The 21259-nt window shown below is 50.9% G+C and overlaps 1 long non-coding RNA gene across 2 annotated transcripts; it reads right to left on the reverse strand.

The window, feature by feature from the left end:
• Positions 1–5886: 5886 nt before the first annotated feature.
• LOC112663501 (uncharacterized) lies at positions 5887–17987 on the reverse strand. 2 transcript variants are annotated; one of them, XR_004806856.2, is made up of 6 exons: positions 17626–17987; positions 16458–16561; positions 9967–11600; positions 9667–9861; positions 9133–9243; positions 5887–6305 (listed from the first exon to the last, which is right to left on the reverse strand). It is a non-coding gene; the product is annotated as an uncharacterized LOC112663501 (long non-coding RNA). The 2 variants fall into 2 exon arrangements; XR_003139298.3 differs by having other exon boundaries at positions 17544–17987.
• Positions 17988–21259: the final 3272 nt, after the last annotated feature.

A 21259-nucleotide genomic window follows, 5' to 3' on the forward strand; every position in this document is an offset into this window, starting at 1 on the left:
TCTGCATATGCGATTTGTGCCCATAATTACTTTGCTTCCTTCACGGGTCAGGTAAGGCTTCACCAAGCCAACAGCCACTAATTAAATATTATGCAAAACGTCTCTTTCCCATGCAGTCTCCTATAGGTGAAGCAGGTAAGTCTTCCTTCAAGTGGTTCTTACCCGTCTACTCGAATTTCAGCAAGATCTCTTAAGAAAATGGTAGAGGTCGATTCTTTTTGTCATCTTTCATAAATAAAAGACTTAAAAGGACAGAAGGAAATGTTGCCAGTAGTTACTGTGGCTCGTGTGTGTGTGTGTGTGTGTGTGTGTGTGTGTGTGTGTTTTCCTTTGTGCCTTTTTTTACGATTAGCATCAACACGTAATTGGCCAAGTAGAGCATGAAAAGTCACATTCGAAAGTCAAAATATCTTCTACTGAATTTTCCATAGTTTTTTTTTTTTGAGGATCATTTGGATTTCCACCCAAAGGTAAAAAAAAAAAAAAATCAAGAACAGGGGACCTGCCGACAGTGTCCCACAGACGGATGGATGGATGGATGGATGGATGGATGGATGGAGAGGAGGAAGAGAAGGCCACTGGTCAGTGACTTCCCCAGAAGGTTTTCTATCCCCCGACCCCAGTCACCACAGACTCCCCTGGTTTTCTTTATCCTCCTGCTCAATGACCTTCTCCAGCAAACAGACCCTATAATGGTCCCAGTGTCTGCGTCCCCACCCCACAAGGTCATGGTGTTAGGACGTGGGACATTTGGGAGGTGATTAAGATTCGATGTCGTCATGACGGTGGGGGCCTCATGAATGGATCAGTGCCCTTGTGGGAGTGATAAGACAGCCTGCTTCCTCTCCCCTGACCATGCAGACCCCACCCCACGAGGGCACCCCGGGAGGCTGGCAGGCTGCTCCCGAGAAGAGAGGCCTCTCCAGAAGCCGACCTTGCGGCAGCCTGACGTCTCCCAGTCTCCAGGACCCTGGGAAATAAGTCTGTGAGGTAGCTTCGCAGCAGCCCAACCTGAGAGGGGGCCACCTGCCCCTTTCTCAGGCTCCCCCGGGAAGCCACCCCCTTGGCGACAGCCTCCTCCAGTCCCAGCCCCTGCCTCGCAGGCTGCACGGAGCAGTTTGGAAACGTCCTCATCCCAGGGGGCTGCCCCCGGGCCTGGTGTCTCCGGCCTGCCTTCCAGGTTCTTCCCGTGTGAACCTCAACACACTGCTTTAGGGAGCCTCCATTCCTGGGGGAGCCTTTGATCACCAACTTCTGTTTCTCAAATTTCTTTGAAAGATCAGAGACATGGGTCCCCTGGGGGGCTCAGGGGTTGAGCATCTGCCTGGGGCTCAGGGTGTGACCCCGGGGTCCTGGGATCAAGTCCCTCATCGGGCTCCCCGCGTGGACCTGCTTAAAGAAAAGATCAGAGAGAGCTCTCTCCCTGGAGTTCACATCTGTAGTAAGTGGACTTTTTTCTTTCAGGAAAAGAATTCTGACTTTGTCAAGCTCCTCCTGCTTCTGCGCCTCCTCCCTCCGGTGGGTTAGGATCCCTTCAGAGCCCCCCACGATTTTCCCATCACCGGGCGTTTCTTGCAGAGCTGCTCCCACTCGCTTTTCCATTCCACGCTCTGGGTTCGCGGGACCCCACGGGGAGCCGGGCTGCAGGCCGGGGCTGCAGGGCATCAGCGGGTCCCGTGCCCCCAGCGGTCTCGCCCCCGGGATCCCGCCCGCCAGCTGCAGGTGGCTGACTCCCCGGGAGGCTGCTCTGCACCCTGAATGCACCTCAGGGGCCACAGCCAGCTCCTCGGGGCTGTCCTTCGGGAAAGGCTCAAATTTGAGGTAGAAGAACCATTGCTCTTCTTGAAGGGGCAGACTCTTGAAAAGCCAATGTTCTAAACTCCTCTGGGTCCTGCGCCTAGAAGAGCAACGAAGCCTCTGAGGCTCCTCTCCTGGCGCCCAGGGGCCTGGCCGAGAAGGGGGCCGGGGAGGCCCAGCTCCTGGCCAGGCTGCTCTGGGGACTCGGGGAGCCCGAGGACTCCACCCCCACCCCCACCCCCTTGCTGCTCTTCCAGCCTCTGCTACTCTCTTGGCTTTTCCGGAACATCCTCAGGTGATTGCAGTTTGCAGCCAACCTTGCAAAGACTGAGCAGAATGGCTGTGGCCCCCGGAGGGACCCCGGTGAATTTGGGACAGGGCGTGTGTCAAAAGGACCCACACACTTGTCTCATTTCTCCTGAGGCTGGCATTTATGGCTTTAGTTACTGTAAGTATTTTGCGACTGGCCAGAGAACCAGGCACCTCTGCGCCCAGTAGAGCATGCGCTCTGCAGAGAAAAGCTCGGGAACGTTGGTCGTTGGTGTTCTTTAATGATGGTTTTGCTTTCGTTGTTAGATTCAAGCATCTTGGTCAAAGTTCACCTACCAACTTGGTGTCACATGTCTTCATTTCTTGCCAGTTGCGGAACATGCGCTAGCACAACAGGTGACTGTCTAATGCAATGTGCCGCCAACTAGAATTCAAGTAAAAGAAAATCCAAAAAAGAAGAAGAAAGAAAGAAAGAGAGAGAGAGAGAGAGAGAGAGAGAGAGAGAGAAAGAAAGAAAGAAAGAAAGAAAGAAAGAAAGAAAGAAAGAAAGAAAGAAAGAAAGAAAGAAAGAATCCTTTGCCATCCCCACATCCTTTTCACATGACCTGCTGTCAACAGTTCTCTGCGAAGATGCTCAGGCTTCAGGGACACCAGGAGCTCATGAAAACAGATGGCTCGGTCCATCCCAGAGTTGCTGGGTTAGTAGGTCTGGGCCGGTACCTGAGGATGTGCATTTGCAAAGTTCCTAGGTAATGCTGACACTCTTATTCTAAGAACTAATATGAATTAGAAATTAAAAAAAAAATCTCCTGGAGGTAAAGAAATTGGAAAAAGGCCTTCCCCCACCCCTTGTGTTCCTGGAGATTTTACCTTTAAAAACTAGTCACTGTAGGCTCTTCCTCTGCTTCTTTGAAATATATGTAAATCTTTTTAAAAGCTAAGCAAGGTTCTTGCCAATTTTGCCATCCAGAAATGTTTCCTCAAGGACCAAGAAGTCATTTCTTTGAAATGTAATCACTGGGATGCCTGGGTGGCTCAGCGGTTGGGCTTCTGTCTGCCTTCGGCTCAGGGGGTGACCAGGTCCAGGGATCCAGTCCCAGGTGGGGCTCCCTGCAGGGAGCCTGCTTCTCCCCCTGCCTGTGTCTCTGCCTCTCTCTGTGTGTCTCATGAATGGATAGATAGAATCTTTAAAAATAATAATAATAAATGAATTGTAATCATCAAGAACAATAGGTTTCCTGGAAGGGTAAGAGCTTAACTTCCTAGATCCATATTACAAACCTACCTCCCATTCATAAAGATATTAGAAATCTGCTTTTCCTTTGAATGAAGACGCCTAGCAAGCACGGATGGCCACGCCACTTATCAGGTGACCTTGGGATGAAGTGCGTGTGGCCCATAGTACTGTCCTGTCCTCCTACTTGAGGACCAGATATCATTTATCATGAGAACATGTATGTCAGGGCTGCATCTGCGCGGCTATATTGGAGAGTGAGTTTTCTTTCCATCTTCGTAATATCTTAGCAGATTGCCTGTGACTCACACCCCATTCTAGTTTAATACTTAATTAAAAAAGAAAACTCTATTTCTTTCTCTTTTATCTTTGTGGAGAGATTTCAGGGCTGCCAGGAAGGTTTGTTTCTCTGTGTGTGTGTGTGTGTGTGTGTGTGTGTGTGTGTGTGTGTGTTCTTTAAACACTCCAAACCCTCTATATTGAATACTTACCATGTTTGTGATTTTTAAAATATTTTAACATTATATCACAGAATTAATATAAAAATTAAATACATCCCAATGCTGTTTAGTTGTCTTAGACTAACAAACAAATAAGAATAAAAGATCAAGAAGGACGGATGGGACGCCTGGGTTGGCTCAGCGGTTGAGTGTCCGTCGGCCTTTGGCTCAGGGCGTGATCCCGGGATCCGGGATCCAGGATCAAGTCCTGCATCGGGCTCCCTGCATGGAGCCTGCTTCTCCCTCTGCCTGTGTCTCTGCCTCTCTCTCTTTGTCTCTCATGAATAAATAAATAAAATCTTAAAAAATAAAAAAGAATGATGGATAATTCTGGGATACTCTGGATAATCTTCAACACAGACTGATTATTACAGACCTTGGTGTCTCCATCAGAAAAATGAGGATTCTGTAACTTGTATTAATCAACTACAGGTTTTAGAAGATGTCTAAACGTCTTCTCGAGATGTCCTAAAGTACAGTAAATATGTGCCTTAATCACACACAAACTATAGATGGGCCCTCCTGTCTATAAAGCTTTTCTTCTTTTGAAACTATGGCTATTCTGTTAAAGGAAAAACAAAACAAAACAAAAAAACCACTGCAGGAGTTATCCAGTGATCTACAAGTAGTCAAGATACAAAAAGTAAAGAAATGGGTCACTTTGACATTAGTATAAGCCACCACCCTCCCTCATCCCATTATCTATGTATTTTTATCAGCGAAATATTCAGAGATTTGCTCATTAGGAGTGTTCAGGTTTTTAAAAATTACATAACGTATTTTAAATCCTAGAAATACTTTATTTAACATTTAAGGCATGTCACAGCGATGAATAATGGCCTCATAACAAAGATCAATAATACTTTCCATCACATTAAACCTTTTATCAACCCTAAATTCAAACATGGCCATGCTAAGATAACTATGAGCGAAAGGAACAATGGGCTATCCGGTACCTAAATCCCTACGTTAAAAGTCATGGAGGGGCACCCGGGTGGCTCAGTCAGTTAAGTGTCCAACTCTTGATTTGGGCCCAGGTCATGACCTCAGGGTCGTGAGATTGAGCCCCGTGTGGGGCTCCATGCTGAGCATGGTGTCTGTTTAAGATTTTCTCTCTCCCTCTCCCCATCCTCCGACCCTCCCAACTGCCCACCTGCTCAATCAGGCTCTCTCTCAAAAAAAGAAAAAGTCATGGATATGCTATTTGACTTCAACATCATACAGACTTTACAAGGTATATTCTGTTATTTACTGAAATCGAGATTAACTTTAGCAATGTAGGATCTGCCCTAATCACACAAAAAAACCCAAATTTCTAAAATCCTAAGGCCTGAACAATAAGGGCCATAGATTTGAACATAGGGAAGAAAAAAAGAGAGGCAAGCCAAGAAACAGACTCTTAACTATAGAGAACAAACTGAGGGTGACCTGGGGGTGGGGGTGGGGGGTGGGGGCGGGGGCGGCACGTGCTTAAACAGGTGCTGGGGATTAAGGAGGGCGCTTGTCCTGATGAGCACTGAAGGTTGTACGGCAGTGATGAATCACGGGGCCCCTGGAGGGCTCAGTGGTTGAGCGTCTGCCTTCGGCCCAGGTCCTGATCCCAGGATCCTGGGATCGAGTCCTACATGGGCTCCCTATGGGGAGCCTGCTTCTCCCTCTGCCTGTGTCTCTGCCTCTCTCTCTGTGTGTCTCTCATGAATAAATACATAAAATCTTAAAAAAAAAAAAAAAGGAAGTGATGAATCACCAAATTCTACACCTGAAACTGATATTATACTGTATGTTAACTAACTGGAATTTAAATAAAAACTTGAAAATACAAGTAAAATAAAAAGACCACAGATTTGGAATCAAACATCTGATTTTTTTAAAAAGAGTTTATTTATTCGGGGGATTCCTGAGTGGCTCAGCAGTTTAGCACTGCCTTTGGCCCAGGGCGTGATCCTGGAGACCCAGGATCGAGTCCCACGTCGGGCTCCCTGCAGGGAGCCTGCTTCTCCCCCTGCCTGTGTCTCTGCCTCTCTCTCATGAATAAATAAATAAAATATTTTTAAAAATTAAAATTTAAATTTAAAAAAAAGAGTTTATTTATTCATTCACGAGAGACACAGAAAGAGGCAGAGACACAGGCAGGGGGAGAAGCAGGCCCCCTGCAGGGAGCCCGACATGGGACTCGATCCCGGGACCCCAGGACCACACCCCGGGCTGAAGGCAGATGCCAAATGGCTAAGCCACCCAGGGATCCCCCAGATCTGATTTTAAAGGCAGGATTAACCATTAACCAACAGTGGGAAAACAGTGGGAACTTGGTCAGGACCCCCGTCCCCCCGCTGCAGAGTCTCCTCAGGCGAAAGTGAGTTAAAATCAGAGGCGATGCCCCCCTCAGCAAAGAGCAGCCACTAGCGCTGCTGGACAATTGCTCCATCGGGCTGTGTCCTCCAAGGGCACCGGGGGTCTTGGCTTCACGGTCACCTGCGGTCTCCGTTTACAACCTTGGTCATTTGCTGTTGGACAGAAAGAAAACAGAAGTCGCCAAAACACTCTCACAGATGCTCGTGGAATCCAAAGCCAGTAAAACTCAGCCCAGCTCCCAGATAAGGAACGAGTCCTTTGGTTTGGCCCTTTGGGAAATCCGAATTCTGGATCCACCACGCAGCCGAAAACAAAAGAAAAACTCAACTGCAGCTCACGCCTAGCAGAGAGACTTAGTGCTTTCTACCCAATGTATCGTTCTCCGGTCCAAACCAGCATCACGATAGCAGGTTTCAAATTAATGAAAAGACATTCCTTTCCATCCAAGGTACAATCAAGGCAATTTACTTCCAAACATAATCAAGAAATTACGTAAAGGAAGATTAACCATATGAGGAACTTTTCCATGTGTGAAGTTAATTGATTTTCATACATGTATATATATATATATATATATATATATATATATATATATGTATGTATATATATATATATTTTTTTAATGTTTCCAATAACAACTCTGAGAGACTGGGTTTTCTAAAATATCTCAACTCAACTCTATCTCAAAGGGCACTTCTTCAACGGAGATCACACTTGGCCCCCAAAAGAGCTCACAGGCTCCGGGGGACACTGGGATGCTCAGTGAGTTTGTCACAGGCTGGAGCGGCTGCAGTCGGGGGCCCCGGGGCTCGTGGTCAGGATCCCCTCCCAATCCGTCAAGAGGGGCAGGAGGATCGATGACCACACACGCTCCCGGGCAGCTTGGAGCCGCGGAGCTGAACAGCCCAGTGGGGCGACACCCTTGGCAGCTCTTAGAACGAAGAGCAGCGACGGGGAGACTGCTGGCCGTGTCGGTTCCCCTCTGAGTCCCCGGGGCAGAAAACAACCAGACACCTGTTCACCTGCTATAAGCCGGAGGATGGGTGCCCTCCCCCGAGAGCCACTAAGAGCCTTTTGTAGACGACAGACACACTGCCATTGCAGTAGGGACTCACAAAGGGTTCCCTGGCCCCAAATCTCTAGCTAGCGTGTCCATGGCTCCAGAGTCACCCCAGCGAACCCCCGTCTTGCACAATGTGGCAGGATGGCAACACTATGGTGCCGTGGGCGGGCATCGTGCGCGCTTGCTTGCCCAGTATCTTCCCAGTTAGGATCCTTTCTATCGGAGCCTTCCCCGCACCTCCATGGAGTCTGTGTATTGGATGATCTTGCCAATCAAACTAAGAGCATTTATTAACAATCCTTTGTTCCCTATTGGGTTTTATTATTATTAATAAAGGACAGAGGAAACCAACATCACTGCAGTGAGTTGATCTAACCCCCAACCAAAGTCTCGAAAGAGTGGGTCAGGGCCCAACCTCCAGAGCCAGAGCCCCTGGGTTAGGATCCCAGCTGTGCCACTTGCCAGCTGTGTGACTTTGGGCAAGCTGCACAACCTCTCTGTGCCTCTATTTTCTCATCTGTAAGCTGCTAGTAATAATAGCACCAGCCTATTAAAGTTATTCGACTAAGTGTGTTAACATAAAGGACTCGTAACACTAAAATATAGTGAATGCTAATGTGTGCTGGCTCTAATTTTTTTTTTTTAACAACTTTATTTCTAGAACTATCTCCAGGAAATATTCCTAGAAACTCGTGTTCCTGGGTGTTTGGTCCTAAGTGAAGGGCTTTCCATAACGGCCTTTTAAAAATTCAGCTTGGGGCGCGAGGGTGGCACAGTGGGTTAGGTGTCAGACCCTCGATTTTGGCTCAGGGTCGTGAGATCAGGGTTGTGAGATCAAGCCCAGTCTCAAATACATCCTAAAAAAAAATATTTTTTTAAATAAAAATTCACCTTGTTCTCATGTGCCTCTCACCACTGTAACTAATTATAGCTTTAGGAACTCTAGGTCTTTTAAAATAACCATTTCTTCATTCATGAGGATGAAGAAATGGGTACATCCTTCATTACTAGGATGTACCCAATGTACCCATTGTTTCTATTTCCCGTTTCATTTGAGATGATCTCTTGTGGGATAGAAGACAAGCCGTTGGAGGGGGGGGGGCAGTCATCAAACGGCAGGAGAAGTCCGTTGGTTCTCTCAGTTTTCTGGGGGAAATGGGCCAAAATGCCCTAACTGGTAACCTATGTTACTAGGCCCAGAGGCAATGAAGTTTCCAGCGATCTTGGCATCAAGCAAGACCTCGGCCAATGGCAGGGGCGCGGTGTTCTGAGTGCTGAAATGGGTAACGACCCAGTGGGGGAGACCCGGGGCCACACAGGCCCCATACCAGCCGCCCCCGGGCCACCAGCGCTCGGGGACAGACTCGGTGCAGACACCCCCTGCCCCCATCAGCTTGCAATACGGGCTCTCTAATCTTTCTTATTTTTATTTTTTTTTCCTGGCTCTGTATTCTTAAGAAGCCACCCCGTGGCTTGATCTCCTCATTGGTAAAATAGAACACCCGTACCTACTTTATAGGGTTTTGTAAGGATTAAAGAAGTAAATGTACAGAAAACTCCTAAAACAGTGCCCAGATTGTTACAGAATCTAACGATTACGTTTCTTTAAAAAAAAAAAAATACAGGTTCCTAGGCTTCTCCCCAATTCTAGTGAATCTGAATCTGCAAATCTCCGCCTGGGTGATTCTGACGTGGAGCAGCCTTGGGAACTGCGCATCGGCAACTTGATTATTATTTTATTTTATTTTATTTTATTTTATTTTATTTTATTTTTTGATTATTATTTTAAATGAAAACATCATCGGGTCCTCCCATTTCAAGCACCTCCAAGTGGGTCAAAAGTCACCCATTTCCAGCTGTAAGAGACAACAAGCCATGGGAATGGGGTGGGCAGCACAGAGACGGCAGTAACACACCGTGCTGCGTGTTTGAAAGTCGCCAAGAAGTTCTCATCAGGAGCAAACACTTGCACCTCTGGGTGGTGATGGATGTTTACCAGGCTCACCGCGGCGCTCACCTCACAATATCTACAAATATCAAATCATTATGTCATACACCCGAAACTAATGATATATGTCAATTATACCGCAATTAAAAAAAAAAGAAATGAGGCCTTTACAGGAAGAAGGGGAAAAAATATCTCCAAATGGCCCAGAAACAGAAATATGAGACCATTTGGGGGATCCAGACCAGAAGTTCTAAATGGGGGCCAACTTTGCCCATTCCTCCCCCCCCCCCCGAAGACCAGGGTCCTCCTGCCAGTTTCCGGAGGAGTTTCTGCCCCTCGTAAATGGGAGGGCAGCTCCACGGGCTCCCAGTGGGCAGAAGCCAGAGGTGCTGCTAAACATCCCGCAATGCGCAACACGGCCCCAAAACGTCGGCAGAGCGAAGATTTGAGAAACCCTGATCTGAAGCAATGCTTCTCAAACCTTCCTGTATATACAAATTACCTGGAGATCTCATTCATTCAGGTACGTATTTTGACTCTGGAGATTTAGGGTGAGGCTTTAAGGGAGTCTGCTTTTCTAACAAGCATCGCCAGACACCTGGTTGGAATCATCTCAAACTCCACCCCGGACCTGTTGGCCTGCATCTCTACCGTGACAGTGTCTCTGGGGGGACAAGAGAGTTTGAGAGGCATTGCTCTAAAAAAAAAAAAAAAAAAAAAAAAAAAAATCCAATCAGATTCATACTAATCCGTAAAAGAGAAAGCGATTTTTTGGACATAGTGACAAAGAGTGAGACCGGACCTTAGTGTCTAGGCAGTTTCTCTGTCATTTAAATACGATGGAAAACGGTAGGCATTTCTGAGTCCCTGTGTTGGCTTATTCAGGCATTCAGAGGAGTCCAAGCCCCCCAGATTGTTGGGGTGTCCTGGAAAAACCAAAAGGGGAGGGAAGGAGAGAGAGAGAGATGCAGGGAAGGGAAAAAAGGGGAAAAAAGAAAGAAGGGAGGAAGGAGAAAATAAAGGAAAGAGGGAGGAAAAGAAAGAGAAGGAGGAAAGGTAGGGATAGAGGGAGGAAGAAAGAAAGGAGGAAGGAAAAAAGAACGAAACCTCAGGGTTTGGGAGATGCCCCACTCAAGGTTAAACAAGAAAGTTTCCTTTACTGCAGGACTTCTCAGAGCCTTTAACATCCTACGTGCCATTTGAAATTCAAAGGAGCACAGTTTTTTGTTTTTTCCTCTAGACTATCTCAAGGCCTTGAGGAGCCCCCCTTTGGAAATGCTGCTCCAAGGAAACCATTCCATCCACCTGAGCATGGAAAGGACCGCGCTGCCATCTTCCTGGGCCCCCAACTCCCAGGGCCTTTATACCCCTCCGGAGGCAGAGAGGCCCCGTAATAAAGACAGCAGCCACCGTTTCGACCAAACGCGGACGGGACACTGCGCTCGACGCCGACGCGCGTCTTCTCAGGTCACACAGGCACCCTGCCGGGCAGGATCACACTCGGTTGGTGCCCCCAGAAGAATAAGCCCCGGGACGCGGAGAAGAGCACTCGATGTGCCAAGCCTGGTGCACCTGGTGCTCGGCCAGCTGCCGTCCATGGGCTGTCCCGAGGCACAAGGTGCAAAGCCCACAGCCCCCAGCACCTCCCCCCGACTCCGATCCTGACTGCAGACACCCGGCCTCCGTGGAGGCCCGGCCTCCTCTTCGCCAGCCGACGGCCTTGCCTCTGTCCCCCATCAGCACCCAGTAACCCGTAGAGCCGGTGTGTGCTGTCACCCTAGAGTAATGGGGGCCCCTCACCCCCTCTCCCCGCCAGGTGCAGCACCTGGTGCCCGCCAGCAACCCTCCCTCAACTCCTGGGCACCGAGGAGTAACAGCCCCACCGAGACGAGGAAGGCCCGGCCCGGGGGCACACTGTCCCCACCAGCCGAGCCCCAATTCTGCTCTTCCTGACCCCGAACCTGCCCAGCTCTCAGCCCCGAAGACCCTGGAGCAAGCAAGCACTCAGAGAACCCCCTGGAAGTGGGTGAAGGGGGGCCCAGATAGGGGGTGCAGGCCGCTTGCTTCCCCGGAGAGGCACCGGGGGGCTTCCTAGGCGAGTGTTTCCAGCGACGGGGGTGCCAACCGAGGAGGGCCGCTGTGACACGCAGGGGTGCCGCTCGGCCCGGACACCCGGTCGGGACTCCGGTTCACGTCCGAACGGGGGGCGACAAATGGGCGCACAGGCTCCAGGCTCGGGGGTGCGGCCGGTGAGGCGAGCGCCCCGAATCCCACCCTGGGAGCCACCCGGCTGGGTGGAGGCGGGCGAGGGCCCTGTCCTGCGCTTCGGGCCCGGCCTGCTTGTCCTCCGGACAGGGCCCGGGGGCGACAGGGGCCTCTCTGTGAGATGGACCACGCGGGCTCCCAGGGCCTTCCGGCTCCAAACTCCAGGTGTCTCTGCAACGGCAAAACCAACATCAAGCGGCCCCTTGGGCGGCCTGTCGCACGTGGAAGGCGACACCCACGAAGCTCGAGGCTTTCCCGCCCGTCGGTTCCCAGCTCCCACTTCCCCGGATCGTGGGCTTCCCGGGTTCCCGGGCGTCTCTGGGGTCTGCGTGTCGGGTACCCACGGGGGTCACATGCGCGGCCAGAGCCCCGACTCCCCGCGGGCCACTCGCGACCGCAACGAGCCAGAGGAGGAAGGAGCAGAAGCAGCCCGACTTGCCCCAGACGCCTCCACCCGCCTGTCACGCGGCCACCGGTACTGGCCACTTGGAAACACGGGGACGCTGTCACGTGGCCTCAGCCAGTGCTTCTTCAACGTATGGGGGGGGGCGGGGGGGCATTAGTTTGCCTGTTTAATTTCCCATCCAGCTCAGACGGGCGCTTTATAAAATAGAATAAAAGCAAATCACTGAAGAAAAACAAAAATGAGGTGCAGCCCGGGCGTCACAGCCGCTCCAGATCGCGGGAAAGCTGCTCCACGTGGACTGTCCGTCCCCACGTATGGCTTGGCGTGCAGCCGGCGGCTCGCAGCCCCGCGGGGGGCACGGCCCGAACCCCCCAGCTCAACCCCAACTGCGGTAGGCAAGGTGCGGGTGCTGTGCGCACCGGTGGGAGTTAGGGGACTCGCTTCAACCCCCCACCCCGGGAGCCGAGATGCACCAGGTTGGGGCCGGGCCTCGAAGTGAGGCTGGTGCTAGTAACCCACAGGCCTCAACTTGAGAAGAGGGGAGATCGCGGGTGGCTTGAGCCACATCACCTCCACGTCCAAGGCGATGATGCTTCATGGGGACCGCGACCCGCTGCCGCCGTGCCTGGAAGTTCTAGACAAACCCCCACGGCCACCATCGCATTTCTCTCCATCCTGGCTCTGACCCCGCGACGGGATAAGAGAAACCCAAAAGGCAGAAACGGGACACTGGGCCTTGGGGCCTCCCGTCCACTCCCCCCACCCCCCCGGCTAACCACCCCTGTGCCCATCAGCTCTGCCTCCGGGGCACGGCCTGGTCCTTGCCCCGCCACCAAGGCCTCCCCGCCGGGTCACTGCAACGCCAGCCACTGAGCCGCTGTCCCCACTTCCCCTGCTGACCCCACCGCCACCATCGGGGAGGATTGGTCCCCCAAACCCTGAAGCACATCCGAGGCTGGCCAAGCAACCCCGTGGCTTCCCATGGCGAGACCAAGACCCGGCTCCCCACCATGACCTCTGCGTCCCCGCCACCGGCCCCCCCCCAGCTGCCCCCTCCCCAACAACCTCTGCGTCCCCTCTTCCCACTCCATGCATCAAGGCCATCAAGGCTGCCCCCGTTTCAGGGCCTTCGCCTGACCTTTGGCTCAGCCAGGAAGGTGCGCGCCCGGGGCCCGGTGAACGGGGCTCCGACTGCACCCCACACGCAGCCCGCCCAGCACCCACCAGGACGCGCGCCCTTTGCGCCCAAATGCACCTGCCGCTGCACCTGAACCGGGGCTCCCTGTCACCCCTGTCGGTGACGGGCACCCCGCCCTACTCGCCCACTCTCCTCCGAACCTGGGTGCCTCCAGGTGATAAGCACTCAATAAATATTTATGGACTGAGTTGCTACTCAGTGTGAAAAATAGCTAATTCAGTTTATTTAAAAAAAAAAAAAGTGCAGTAAAAGGAGCCGAGGGGTCTGTTTGCTGGCTTCCTCGATGATCCTGATGGGAAGAGGGACAGAAACTGTAGTTCGTCGTGGGGCTGCTATGTGGGAGTTCTCGCTGCTTACGGGCTCCGTCCTGGGGTTTCATCCATGAGCCCCACCCTCGCAGGCGACAACGGACCACAGTGAGCTCCGTGGGTCAAGACCAAACAGCAGAGCGGAATCTACGCGAATCGCGTGGGCCTGCGGGCCGGCCGCCTCGCGGGACCCTGGCTCCCTTCCTCGTGCGCCTGAGCCGGGGCCCGAGCTGAGCCGGCCAGCCCCCCGTGCTCCGGGACACGGCCACCCAACCTGCCCCCCGAAGAACGCAGGGATCGAGGAGGCCCCTCAACGGCCACTCGTCAAGGACTCGACGGCCCGAGTCCCGACGGCCTGGGACCACGATGGGCCTGCTGGCGGCCACCTGCGCTTCTCTGAGAAGTCGGCCACCTATTTGCCACCTGCCGACTTCCCAGGAGCAGCTCCGTGTGCCCAAGCGGGGCACTGGTCCCCGAGGGGTGGCACTGCCTTCAACAGACAACCTTCAGAAGATGGGCAGCCCCGTCCGCCCACCTGCGCCAACCGTCAGCGGCCCACGAGAGGGGGTGCAGCGGTGGGAATGCCCCCGTTATCTCGGGCTTCCATCGCTGTGGCAGGGAGGAGCTGCTCTTGTGGGCTCAGAGGGAGGGACTTCAAGGGCTTCCTTGCCTTTCATGTCAGCCCCACGGTGAGCATGTGCCACCTGTCTCGCCGGGAAGCAGGCCAGGCCAAGGATGTGCCATCAGAACAGGCGTAGGGTGCGTAATGCAAATGGCATTTGCCATTGATGCTACGTGATCTAGAGGAGCCGTCCCTTCCCCCACAAGGACGTGGAACTCGGCTTCTGGAAACTCAGAAGGAAAGTCCTTTTACTTCTGCTCTTAGCTGCAAAAAAAAAAGTCAGGATTTGAAGCCCCGGGCCCAGCCGGGGCGGCACGAGTTGGCCGCTGGATCTCCCGGGAGGCTGCGTCGACCTGCCTTCCCGGGGCCACAGCGAGGCCCCGTGACGTTCTCGAGTGCGTATCCATTCTTTGCTCCTTCCCTCATGTCTCACCTAAGATGATGCTGGGACGGGCAGCAGACGCTCCAGTGATTCTTAGTGCTTTCCCAATATTTTCTATTTTGATCAAATTATTGCTCAAACTGGGATGACTGTCCAACTTGGGGGAGAATGAACACGTGAGTACACGTTTTGCAAAAGGTATTTTGTTTCTTCTTCTGAACCACTGTGGCAGCGTCAGGCTGGTTATGAACGTGACACGTAGCACACGTGAGTTGCACTTCAGCGTGAAGAGAAGAGATCACAGGTGGGGGTGCCATCGGTGCAAGACTCTGTGAACCCCGCAAATCGAAGACAGTGACCAGATAGGCTAGAAGAGACAGGTGCAGGCTGACAAGCACGGAAGCCGGGATGTCAGTGGAGGCGGGTTCCAGAAATACTATGACCTGCACCTCCCGCGGTCCCAGACATAGGAGACGCACACGTGTCCTTAGTGTTTCTGCACCCAGAAGAAGCATCTCGAGTCCAACACCCCAGAGCTCACCTGCACCTCGCATCCATTCTTCTGTGTGTCTTCAGTTGCAACCCCTTCTCCAGAGCTCTGTGCACCTGCACACGAGCAGCCAGGTGTTCAGCTGTTTAAACACAAGCCAACGAGCAACACGCGCCTCTCTGTCGCGCTTCTACTCGGTGGCCTGGGGTAAGCAGAGACTGATGCCACAGGCCACACCACAGGCCACGCCACAGGCCACGCCACAGGCCACGCCACAGGCCAGAACCATGAAAAGGAAGAGGGTTGAATAAAGACAAATGCTGCGTGCTTCCTTTTTTCCCGAGAAAGGTTAACAAACTCAATTCCAGCAAAACGAAAAGGCAACACAGACTAATCTGTGGGATTTGTTGACCTGCAAAAGTAAGTCGGATTCACTGCAAAATGACATATATACGGGTGCATAGAAAATACACACAAAGATGCAGCAGTTGCAGGATGCGGACACTGCAGCCCAAGAATTTAAAGAGAGGCCAAAACTATTTTTTAGGGACTGAAGCTGATTTGGGAATCAACTGACCTTGATTTTCCCAAGCTAAGCCCTCCGTAAGTCCAAGACACCAACCCTCTTAAGACCCCAGGACTTGGGGATGCCCAGGTGGCTCAGTGGTTGAGCATCTGGGCATGATTCTGGAGTCCCCGGATCGAGTCCCACATCCGGCTCCCTGCATAGAACCTGATTCTCCCTCTGCCTGTGTCTCTGCCTCTGTCTGTCTCCCATGAATAAATAAATGAAATCTTAAAAAAAAAATAAAAAATAAGACCCCAGGACTTAGGAAATCACTTCTGCAAAGGCACCTGTTACCATGGTTTAAAATAAAAGGGCTCCAATTGAACACCAATAAAAATAAATTTATAAAAATAATAAAAATAATAAAATAAATAAATAAAATAAAAAAATAAAATAATAAAATGGCCCCAATTGAATACCAATAAAAAATAAATTCACAAAAAATAAAAATAATAAAATAATAAAATAAAATAAAATAAATAAAATAAAATAAAATAAAAGGGCCCCAATTGAACACCAATAAAAAATAAATTCATAAAAAAATAAAATAATAAAATAAAATGGCCCCAATTGAATACCAATAAAAAATAAATTCACAAAAAATAAAAATAATAAAATAATAAAATAAAATAAAATAAATAAAATAAAATAAAATAAAATAAAATAAAAGGGCCCCAATTGAACACCGATAAAAAATAAATTCATAAAAAAATAAAAATAATAAAATAATAAAATAAATAAAATAAAATAAAATAATAAAATAAAATAAATACAATAAAATAAATAAAATAAAATAAAATAAAATAGCCCCAACCTGTGTGAGAGATGCAAATCCTTCCCAGGTTTCCCCATCCTCGTGGGGGCAGGGACGGAGGGGGAAGGGGAGGAGAATAATTAATGGGGTTTTGTTAAACAAATTACCTCGAGCGTCCTCTCCGCCCCTGGCACAGAAGCCGCCCTCTGAAAACGCTTCTCAATCCAAACTAAAATCGATGCTAATTTCTTCTGAGAATATGGGCCATATTAACACGATTCGGAGAGTCATTGGACTTACTGTTTTAATCCTAACGGGGATGTCAACAGTCTCCGTGCACGAAACGGAGATGCTCCGGGGGCGGGAGGCGAACCGGGACCTGCAGGTCTGGAAGGAGGCGCGTCCTGCCAGACGGGAAAGGCCTTAGCACCCGCGCCTGGGCCGCAGCCGTGGTCCCCGCCCCCCAGGCCCGTCCCTGCGTCTCTCCGAGGTGGGTTCTCGTCGTCGTCGCCGCCAACCTGCGCTGGGGCCTGGGGGGCAGTGCACGGGGCGGTGCAGCGGGAGGCGACCCCAGGGACGGGATGAGCCAGGTGGGGGGAGACGTGGGGGCGGCCTGGGGGGGGGGCCTGGGGGAGGCCTGGAGGGGGGCGGCCTGGTGGGGGTTCTGGGAGGGCAGCCTGGAGGGGGGCGCCTAGGGGGCCTGGGGGGGCAGTGCACGGGGCGGCGCAGCGGGAAGGCGGCCCCCAGGGATGGGACGCACCAGGTGGGGGGAGACGTGGGGGCGGCCTGGGGGGTCCTGGGGGAGGCCTGGAGGGGGGCGGCCTGGGGGGCAGTGCACAGGGCGGTGCAGCGGGAGGCGACTCCAGGGACGGGATGAGCCATTGAGGGAAGACGTGGGGGTGGCCTGGGGGGGGGCCTGAGAGGGCGGCCTGGAGGGGTGGGCCTGGGAGGGCGGCCTGGAGGGGGGGCCTGGGGGGCCTGGGGGGGCAGTGCACGGGGCGGTATAGCGGGAGGTGACCCCAGGGACGGGATGAGCCAGGTGGGGGGAGACGTGGGGGCGGCCTGGGGGGGGGGCAGGTACAGGTGCTGCAGCACAGGTGCTGCAGACGCATGGACCACGGACTCCACGGGAACAGGATGACCAGGGGCCCCTCCCCGGGAGGGTGGCCGACGCCCAGGTATATGCCTTCCGGGATCTGCCCCCAGGCACCTCCCCCTCCCCTCCTCCCCTCTCTCCTTCCCCCTCCTTCCCTTCCCTCTCCCTTTCTCCCTCCCTCCTCCCCTCCCTCCTCCCCTCCCTCCTCCCCACCCTCCTCCCCTCCCTCTGCAGCGAAGCAGCCCAAACAGGGATGCAGGCCGCACATGCTCAGGCCTGGGGCTTCCTACCGGCCGCAGGTATCCAGGCAGGTATCCAGGCCCCCAGACACCCCTGTCACGCAGCAAGCAACCGTGTGCACCCCATCTTCACCTTCTCGCTTCCCGAGCTCCTGTCCTGATGCAACTGGCACGGAGCAGGAGGTGTTTCCTTGCGGTTCCTCTTGGTTCTGTGGTTCACGGAAATGGTTTCACCGTTTTATGGATTTTAACATAAAGTTCAGGGCCGCCTGGGTGGCTCAGTCTGTTGAGCATCTGCCTTCCGCTCTGGTCATGACCTCGGGGTCCTGGGATCGAGTCCCGCATGGGCCTCCCTGCTCAGCCGGAGTCAGCTTCTCCCTCTGCCTCTGCCCTTCCCCCCTGCTCGTGCTCATGCTCTTCTGCATGTGCTCCGTCTCTCCTTCAAATTAACAAATAAAAATCTTTTTCTTTTTTAAAGAGTTTTTTTAAAAGATTTCATTTATTTATTCCTGAGAGACACACAGAGAGAGGCAGAGACACAGGCAGAGGGAGAAGCAGGCTCCTCGTGGGGAGCCCCATGCAGACCCGATCCCAGGACCCTGGAATCACCACCTGAGCCAAAGGCAGATGCTCAACCACTGAGCCACCCAGGTGCCCCCATGAAATAAAAATCTTTAAAATATAAATAATATAAATAATAAAAATAATAAAAAATTCAAAAGAGAACAGAACATACCCATTGTGATTTTAAAATGTCAATGATAAAGTTGAAAAGAATCTCAGAAAAGAGAGCAAAAAGGAAAACAGGAGAGAAGAGAATACAAAATAGGACAGGAGGGACTGCATTAGAGTAGCAATCTAAGAAGTTCACCACCTGAAATGTGGACATTCTAGGAGGAAAGAAAAGAGGAAGAGAATTGAAGGAAGAGAATAATCAAAAAATCAAGATAATTTCTCAGAACCATGGACATAGTTTTCTAAATTCAAAGGCTACTGAGTGCCCAGGATCAAAGGAGGGAGATAGGCCTACGTCACTGAGCATCATCATACATTTTCAGAAATGGTCACGATGGCACCCAGTTCCAGAGAGAAAGCCATGAAGAGGCCCTTCCCAGCCCAGCCCTGCATCCCCCTCCCTCCGGGGCCGCCTCTGCCCAGGACAACATGGCCCAGGCCCCTCGCCACCCATCTCCCCTCCAATGTCAGACCGTGTCCCTCCTGTTTAAAACCTTCTGTGGCTTCCACTGCTCTCAGAATAAATACAAAGACAGAGGAATTGGACTCGAAGACACCTCGCAAGTTTGATGACTCTCATGAGCATCAACATTTCTAAATGAGGGGACAAAGGACTGTGCTTTACAGACAGCTACCGAAATGGAGCTTTTCCTCTTCTTGCCTCTCTCTTCGAGGCCTGTCTGCCTTTCCCTTCCCAATTTGGCTTCTGTCATCAGTCCACACTTCCCCATGCAGGTCGTTGGCAATATCAGAATCATGTGACTTGCTCCTTTATGGGATCTTTCATGAAAGAAGTCCTTACAAAATTTCAAAAGAGCACCTGAGAAGTGGGTGAAGTTCCCATGTGAACCAGGTTCTCAACTCTCCAGGGAAGTTACGGTGAGGAAAAGAGGTTGTGCGTGGAACGCGGAATGGCTCAGTTCAAGTCATATTAGGCATCCCAAATTTGCACTGGCCGTTGGATTACCTGAGTCTGAGAAGTAAGAACTTGTATGTTCCCATATATGAGCTCATAAGGTGCACATAAACAGTGCTCAACATATGTCTAACCAAACTGATCTGATGAAGTGGGCCTCCAGGGTCTTCCAACTGATAAGCTTACACTTTCAGGTTTGATTCATTTAGCAAATGTTTACTGAGCACCTACCTTACTCCAGGCCCTTCTCATCAATAAAAAGATGGAGTAAGTCCCTGGCCTCTTACAGCTTATGTCCTGCTGGGAGCATCTGATAGAAACAAGCAAGGGGATGCACAGTGACGGTGACGGGGTGGGAGGGTGGTCTGTGAGATAGGAATTCCTTTAGATAGGGTGGTCAGAGAGACACTGGAGAGCTACATTTCACCTGAGACCTGAGGAATGAGAGGATCCAGCCACACAAAGGCCAGGGGAGACCAGGCAGGAAGAAAAACAAGGGTAAACGCCTGGAGGTGGAAACAAGGTAGTCTCTTTAAAAATATTTTAAAACCAGCCACTGGTCATAACGTAACAAAAAATGAGGAAGACAGTGCAAGATGGGATCAGAGAGGTAAACAGGGACCATGGTATGGATTTCCTTTCACATATGGAGAAATATTTTTCTAGAAAATTCTTAATAAGACAACAATAAGACAATAAAATGCTATTGTAGTCACTCACCACCAACTGCCAAGAAACAAACGAAATGAAAATTTTTTCAACTATCTTTTTCCATGTTAATTCAACTGTACAGTCACTGAACACCTAAGGGAAATTTCTTTTTCTAAACGAGGACACAGCTCTATCACATTCGTGGCAAAAGGAGAGAGTTCAGGATGAAGGAATCAAGGAAACTCAATAGCAGATCTGACTTTTTTCTCCTTGTGCTACTCCACACCTGGTGGATCGTGGAAGAGGACGATGGCTCGGCCTGCCACCACACTGCAGGCCTGACGGGAAATCGTCTCTCTCCGAGCTAGTTTGCGTTGCTGCTGCTGCTGCTGCATTATTTCAAGACACCTTTAAAATGTCCATGTTCTTCCTTCCCACTCCGGTACAGACATGCGGGTGTTTCTCCTTATCTTTTGCTCTCGATTACTCTTACACTACACCTTACGTGTATACAGCTACCTAATTCAGGCGAGCGCCACCTATCAATATGTGGGCACTTGGTTAGGGCTTGCCAGCCAATGTGACACAAACTAGTGACATCGATTCAAGGGATCCATGAAGCTCAAAGTCATGGAGGAGCATTTGCTACTTAGGGGCAAGAGTAACGGAGACACAACTACTTCACACAAAGGCTTTAAGGAACCCATTTTCCAGTGTCACTTTTGCTGTAATGCGCAATCGCCCCAAATGATGCAGGAATCAAAGTGACAAAAGGAATAAAGCCAAAACCTAGTACAGAAACTATACACAGAGAATGCTCTGCAGTAATATCCACCTGCCATTTAGACTGGCTGGTTAATAAAGTACTCCACTGAAATGTCATTCTTTTTAAACACTTAGAAAGATAGTTGCGGGGTTTTTTTTTTCTACTATAAAATGATTTAAGTCCATACAATTGTCTTTTTTAAGATTTTTTAAATTTATTTATTCATAGACACACACAGAGAAAGAGAGGCAGAGACACAGGCAGAGGGAGAAGCAGGCTCCATGCAGGGAACCCAACGTGGGACTCGATCCCCGGTCTCCAGGATCACACCCCAGGCTGCAGGCAACTCTAAACTGCTGCACCACCGGGGCTGCCCCATACAACTGTCTTATAAATGAAGTCTTTTCTTTATTCAAATGCCAAAATGCTGCATATATGCTAAGTCAAGAGAGTCCCTGGTCTTATGTCATGACGTGTTGTCCTCAAGTCAGTGTGCAGAGAGACCATATGCTAAAATCTTGTCTTAACCTCACAAGTGCTCTCTCATTCCCACATCGTATTGATCAATAATCCTTGCTTGTTCTACTTCCAAATCTCTAATCAGATCCATGCCCTCCACCTCCACCTCCACTGCTTTAATTAAAGCTCTTATCATTTCCTGCACAAACTATTCCAACAGTCTCCAACCAAAACCTCCCA

This window comes from Canis lupus, chromosome 18, assembly GCF_003254725.2.
Source record: "Canis lupus dingo isolate Sandy chromosome 18, ASM325472v2, whole genome shotgun sequence".
In the NCBI taxonomy this organism is placed as follows: domain Eukaryota; kingdom Metazoa; phylum Chordata; class Mammalia; order Carnivora; family Canidae; genus Canis; species Canis lupus.